The sequence below is a fragment of the Amia ocellicauda genome, unplaced genomic scaffold, assembly GCF_036373705.1.
Source record: "Amia ocellicauda isolate fAmiCal2 unplaced genomic scaffold, fAmiCal2.hap1 HAP1_SCAFFOLD_119, whole genome shotgun sequence".
Classification (NCBI taxonomy): Eukaryota; Metazoa; Chordata; class Actinopteri; order Amiiformes; family Amiidae; genus Amia; species Amia ocellicauda.
Window position 1 is genome coordinate 13,186 of NW_027102684.1, and position 6,818 is coordinate 20,003.

Genomic DNA, 6,818 nt, shown 5'->3' on the forward strand with positions numbered 1-6,818 from the left:
TGTAATGCAGTTGAGCACATCTAACTTTACAGAATGAAGATATTGCAAAACCATCCAAATCAAGCTTCTCTCAGCTTGATATGCTTCCACACTGTACTTAAGGGTATTCTCTATCATTGGTGAAGAGTTAACATGTGTATTTGCAAGTTTACATTACATTTCATCAAACTCTTGAAACCAAGTCAGTTCTGACCTGAAACAACATGAAATGTTGTAAAATTGCATTTGAAAGCATATGTAATGCAGTTGAGCACATCTAACTTTACAGAATGAAGATATTGCAAAACCATCCAAATCAAGCTTCCTTCTGCTTGATATGCTTCCACACTGTACTTAAGGGCATTCTCTGTATAAGGTGAAGAGTTTACATGTGTATTTGCAAGTTTACATTACATTTCATCAAACTCTTGAAACCAAGTCAGTTCTGACCTGAAACAACATGAAATGTTGTAAAATTGCATTTGTAAGCATATGTAATGCAGTTGAGCACATCTAACTTTACAGAATGAAGATATTGCAAAACCATCCAAATCAAGCTTCTCTCAGCTTGATATGCTTCCACACTGTACTTAAGGGTATTCTCTATCATTGGTGAAGAGTTTACATGTGTATTTGCAAGTTTACATTACATTTCATCAAACTCTTGAAACCAAGTCAGTTCTGACCTGAAACAACATGAAATGTTGTAAAATTGCATTTGTAAGCATATGTAATGCAGTTGAGCACATCTAACTTTACAGAATGAAGATATTGCAAAACCATCCAAATCAAGCTTCTCTCAGCTTGATATGCTTCCACACTGTACTTAAGTGTATTCTCTATCATTGGTGAAGAGTTTACATGTGTATTTGCAAGTTTACATTACATTTCATCAAACTCTTGAAACCAAGTCAGTTCTGACCTGAAAAAACATGAAATGTTGTAAAATTGCATTTGTAAGCATATGTAATGCAGTTGAGCACATCTAACTTTACAGAATGAAGATATTGCAAAACCATCCAAATCAAGCTTCTCTCAGCTTGATATGCTTCCACACTGTACTTATGGGTATTCTCTATCATTGCTGAAGAGTTAACATGTGTATTTGCAAGTTCACATTACATTTCATTAAACTCTTGAAACCAAGTCAGTTCTGACCTGAAACAACATGAAATGTTGTAAAATTGCATTTGTAAGCATATGTAATGCAGTTGAGCACATCTAACTTTACAGAATGAAGATATTGCAAAACCATCCAAATCAAGCTTCTCTCAGCTTGATATGCTTCCACACTGTACTTAAGGTATTCTCTATCATTGGTGAAGAGTTTACATGTGTATTTGCAAGTTTACATTACATTTCATCAAACTCTTGAAACCAAGTCAGTTCTGACCTGAAACAACATGAAATGTTGTAAAATTGCATTTGAAAGCATATGTAATGCAGTTGAGCACATCTAACTTTACAGAATGAAGATATTGCAAAACCATCCAAATCAAGCTTCTTTCTGCTTGATATGCTTCCACACTGTACTTAAGGGCATTCTCTGTATAAGGTGAAGAGTTTACATGTGTATTTGAAAGTTTACATTACATTTCATCAAACTCTTGAAACCAAGTCAGTTCTGACCTGAAACAACATGAAATGTTGTAAAATTGCATTTGTAAGCATATGTAATGCAGTTGAGAACATCTAACTTTACAGAATGAAGATATTGCAAAACCATCCAAATCAAGCTTCTCTCAGCTTGATATGCTTCCACACTGTACTTAAGGGTATTCTCTATCATTGGTGAAGAGTTAACATGTGTATTTGCAAGTTAACATTACATTTCATCAAACTCTTGAAACCAAGTCAGTTCTGACCTGAAACAACATGAAATGTTGTAAAATTGCATTTGTAAGCATATGTAATGCAGTTGAGCACATCTAACTTTACAGAATGAAGATATTGCAAAACCATCCAAATCAAGCTTCTTTCTGCTTGATATGCTTCCACACTGTACTTAAGGGTATTCTCTATCATTGGTGAAGAGTTAACATGTGTATTTGCAAGTTTACATTACATTTCATCAAACTCTTGAAACCAAGTCAGTTCTGACCTGAAACAACATGAAATGTTGTAAAATTGCATTTGTAAGCATATGTAATGCAGTTGAGCACATCTAACTTTACAGAATGAAGATATTGCAAAACCATCCAAATCAAGCTTCTCTCAGCTTGATATGCTTCCACACTGTACTTAAGGGTATTCTCTATCATTGGTGAAGAGTTTACATGTGTATTTGCAAGTTTACATTACATTTCATCAAACTCTTGAAACCAAGTCAGTTCTGACCTGAAACAACATGAAATGTTGTAAAATTGCATTTGTAAGCATATGTAATGCAGTTGAGCACATCTAACTTTACAGAATGAAGATATTGCAAAACCATCCAAATCAAGCTTCTCTCAGCTTGATATGCTTCCACACTGTACTTAAGGGTATTCTCTATCATTGGTGAAGAGTTAACATGTGTATTTGCAAGTTTACATTACATTTCATCAAACTCTTGAAACCAAGTCAGTTCTGACCTGAAACAACATGAAATGTTGTAAAATTGCATTTGAAAGCATATGTAATGCAGTTGAGCACATCTAACTTTACAGAATGAAGATATTGCAAAACCATCCAAATCAAGCTTCCTTCTGCTTGATATGCTTCCACACTGTACTTAAGGGCATTCTCTGTATAAGGTGAAGAGTTTACATGTGTATTTGCAAGTTTACATTACATTTCATCAAACTCTTGAAACCAAGTCAGTTCTGACCTGAAACAACATGAAATGTTGTAAAATTGCATTTGTAAGCATATGTAATGCAGTTGAGCACATCTAACTTTACAGAATGAAGATATTGCAAAACCATCCAAATCAAGCTTCTCTCAGCTTGATATGCTTCCACACTGTACTTAAGGGTATTCTCTATCATTGGTGAAGAGTTTACATGTGTATTTGCAAGTTTACATTACATTTCATCAAACTCTTGAAACCAAGTCAGTTCTGACCTGAAACAACATGAAATGTTGTAAAATTGCATTTGTAAGCATATGTAATGCAGTTGAGCACATCTAACTTTACAGAATGAAGATATTGCAAAACCATCCAAATCAAGCTTCTCTCAGCTTGATATGCTTCCACACTGTACTTAAGTGTATTCTCTATCATTGGTGAAGAGTTTACATGTGTATTTGCAAGTTTACATTACATTTCATCAAACTCTTGAAACCAAGTCAGTTCTGACCTGAAAAAACATGAAATGTTGTAAAATTGCATTTGTAAGCATATGTAATGCAGTTGAGCACATCTAACTTTACAGAATGAAGATATTGCAAAACCATCCAAATCAAGCTTCTCTCAGCTTGATATGCTTCCACACTGTACTTATGGGTATTCTCTATCATTGCTGAAGAGTTAACATGTGTATTTGCAAGTTCACATTACATTTCATTAAACTCTTGAAACCAAGTCAGTTCTGACCTGAAACAACATGAAATGTTGTAAAATTGCATTTGTAAGCATATGTAATGCAGTTGAGCACATCTAACTTTACAGAATGAAGATATTGCAAAACCATCCAAATCAAGCTTCTCTCAGCTTGATATGCTTCCACACTGTACTTAAGGGTATTCTCTATCATTGGTGAAGAGTTAACATGTGTATTTGCAAGTTTACATTACATTTCATCAAACTCTTGAAACCAAGTCAGTTCTGACCTGAAACAACATGAAATGTTGTAAAATTGCATTTGAAAGCATATGTAATGCAGTTGAGCACATCTAACTTTACAGAATGAAGATATTGCAAAACCATCCAAATCAAGCTTCCTTCTGCTTGATATGCTTCCACACTGTACTTAAGGGCATTCTCTGTATAAGGTGAAGAGTTTACATGTGTATTTGCAAGTTTACATTACATTTCATCAAACTCTTGAAACCAAGTCAGTTCTGACCTGAAACAACATGAAATGTTGTAAAATTGCATTTGTAAGCATATGTAATGCAGTTGAGCACATCTAACTTTACAGAATGAAGATATTGCAAAACCATCCAAATCAAGCTTCTCTCAGCTTGATATGCTTCCACACTGTACTTAAGGGTATTCTCTATCATTGGTGAAGAGTTTACATGTGTATTTGCAAGTTTACATTACATTTCATCAAACTCTTGAAACCAAGTCAGTTCTGACCTGAAACAACATGAAATGTTGTAAAATTGCATTTGTAAGCATATGTAATGCAGTTGAGCACATCTAACTTTACAGAATGAAGATATTGCAAAACCATCCAAATCAAGCTTCTCTCAGCTTGATATGCTTCCACACTGTACTTAAGTGTATTCTCTATCATTGGTGAAGAGTTTACATGTGTATTTGCAAGTTTACATTACATTTCATCAAACTCTTGAAACCAAGTCAGTTCTGACCTGAAAAAACATGAAATGTTGTAAAATTGCATTTGTAAGCATATGTAATGCAGTTGAGCACATCTAACTTTACAGAATGAAGATATTGCAAAACCATCCAAATCAAGCTTCTCTCAGCTTGATATGCTTCCACACTGTACTTATGGGTATTCTCTATCATTGCTGAAGAGTTAACATGTGTATTTGCAAGTTCACATTACATTTCATTAAACTCTTGAAACCAAGTCAGTTCTGACCTGAAACAACATGAAATGTTGTAAAATTGCATTTGTAAGCATATGTAATGCAGTTGAGCACATCTAACTTTACAGAATGAAGATATTGCAAAACCATCCAAATCAAGCTTCTCTCAGCTTGATATGCTTCCACACTGTACTTAAGGTATTCTCTATCATTGGTGAAGAGTTTACATGTGTATTTGCAAGTTTACATTACATTTCATCAAACTCTTGAAACCAAGTCAGTTCTGACCTGAAACAACATGAAATGTTGTAAAATTGCATTTGAAAGCATATGTAATGCAGTTGAGCACATCTAACTTTACAGAATGAAGATATTGCAAAACCATCCAAATCAAGCTTCTTTCTGCTTGATATGCTTACACACTGTACTTAAGGGCATTCTCTGTATAAGGTGAAGAGTTTACATGTGTATTTGAAAGTTTACATTACATTTCATCAAACTCTTGAAACCAAGTCAGTTCTGACCTGAAACAACATGAAATGTTGTAAAATTGCATTTGTAAGCATATGTAATGCAGTTGAGAACATCTAACTTTACAGAATGAAGATATTGCAAAACCATCCAAATCAAGCTTCTCTCAGCTTGATATGCTTCCACACTGTACTTAAGGGTATTCTCTATCATTGGTGAAGAGTTAACATGTGTATTTGCAAGTTAACATTACATTTCATCAAACTCTTGAAACCAAGTCAGTTCTGACCTGAAACAACATGAAATGTTGTAAAATTGCATTTGTAAGCATATGTAATGCAGTTGAGCACATCTAACTTTACAGAATGAAGATATTGCAAAACCATCCAAATCAAGCTTCTTTCTGCTTGATATGCTTCCACACTGTACTTAAGGGTATTCTCTATCATTGGTGAAGAGTTAACATGTGTATTTGCAAGTTTACATTACATTTCATCAAACTCTTGAAACCAAGTCAGTTCTGACCTGAAACAACATGAAATGTTGTAAAATTGCATTTGTAAGCATATGTAATGCAGTTGAGCACATCTAACTTTACAGAATGAAGATATTGCAAAACCATCCAAATCAAGCTTCTCTCAGCTTGATATGCTTCCACACTGTACTTAAGGGTATTCTCTATCATTGGTGAAGAGTTTACATGTGTATTTGCAAGTTTACATTACATTTCATCAAACTCTTGAAACCAAGTCAGTTCTGACCTGAAACAACATGAAATGTTGTAAAATTGCATTTGTAAGCATATGTAATGCAGTTGAGCACATCTAACTTTACAGAATGAAGATATTGCAAAACCATCCAAATCAAGCTTCTTTCTGCTTGATATGCTTCCACACTGTACTTAAGGGCATTCTCTGTATAAGGTGAAGAGTTAACATGTGTATTTGCAAGTTTACATTACATTTCATCAAACTCTTGAAACCAAGTCAGTTCTGACCTGAAACAACATGAAATGTTGTAAAATTGCATTTGAAAGCATATGTAATGCAGTTGAGCACATCTAACTTTACAGAATGAAGATATTGCAAAACCATCCAAATCAAGCTTCTCTCAGCTTGATATGCTTCCACACTGTACTTAAGGGTATTCTCTATCATTGGTGAAGAGTTTACATGTGTATTTGCAAGTTTACATTACATTTCATCAAACTCTTGAAACCAAGTCAGTTCTGACCTGAAACAACATGAAATGTTGTAAAATTGCATTTGTAAGCATATGTAATGCAGTTGAGCACATCTAACTTTACAGAATGAAGATATTGCAAAACCATCCAAATCAAGCTTCCTTCTGCTTGATATGCTTCCACACTGTACTTAAGGGCATTCTCTGTATAAGGTGAAGAGTTTACATGTGTATTTGCAAGTTTACATTACATTTCATCAAACTCTTGAAACCAAGTCAGTTCTGACCTGAAACAACATGAAATGTTGTAAAATTGCATTTGTAAGCATATGTAATGCAGTTGAGCACATCTAACTTTACAGAATGAAGATATTGCAAAACCATCCAAATCAAGCTTCTCTCAGCTTGATATGCTTCCACACTGTACTTAAGGGTATTCTCTATCATTGGTGAAGAGTTTACATGTGTATTTGCAAGTTTACATTACATTTCATCAAACTCTTGAAACCAAGTCAGTTCTGACCTGAAACAACATGAAATGT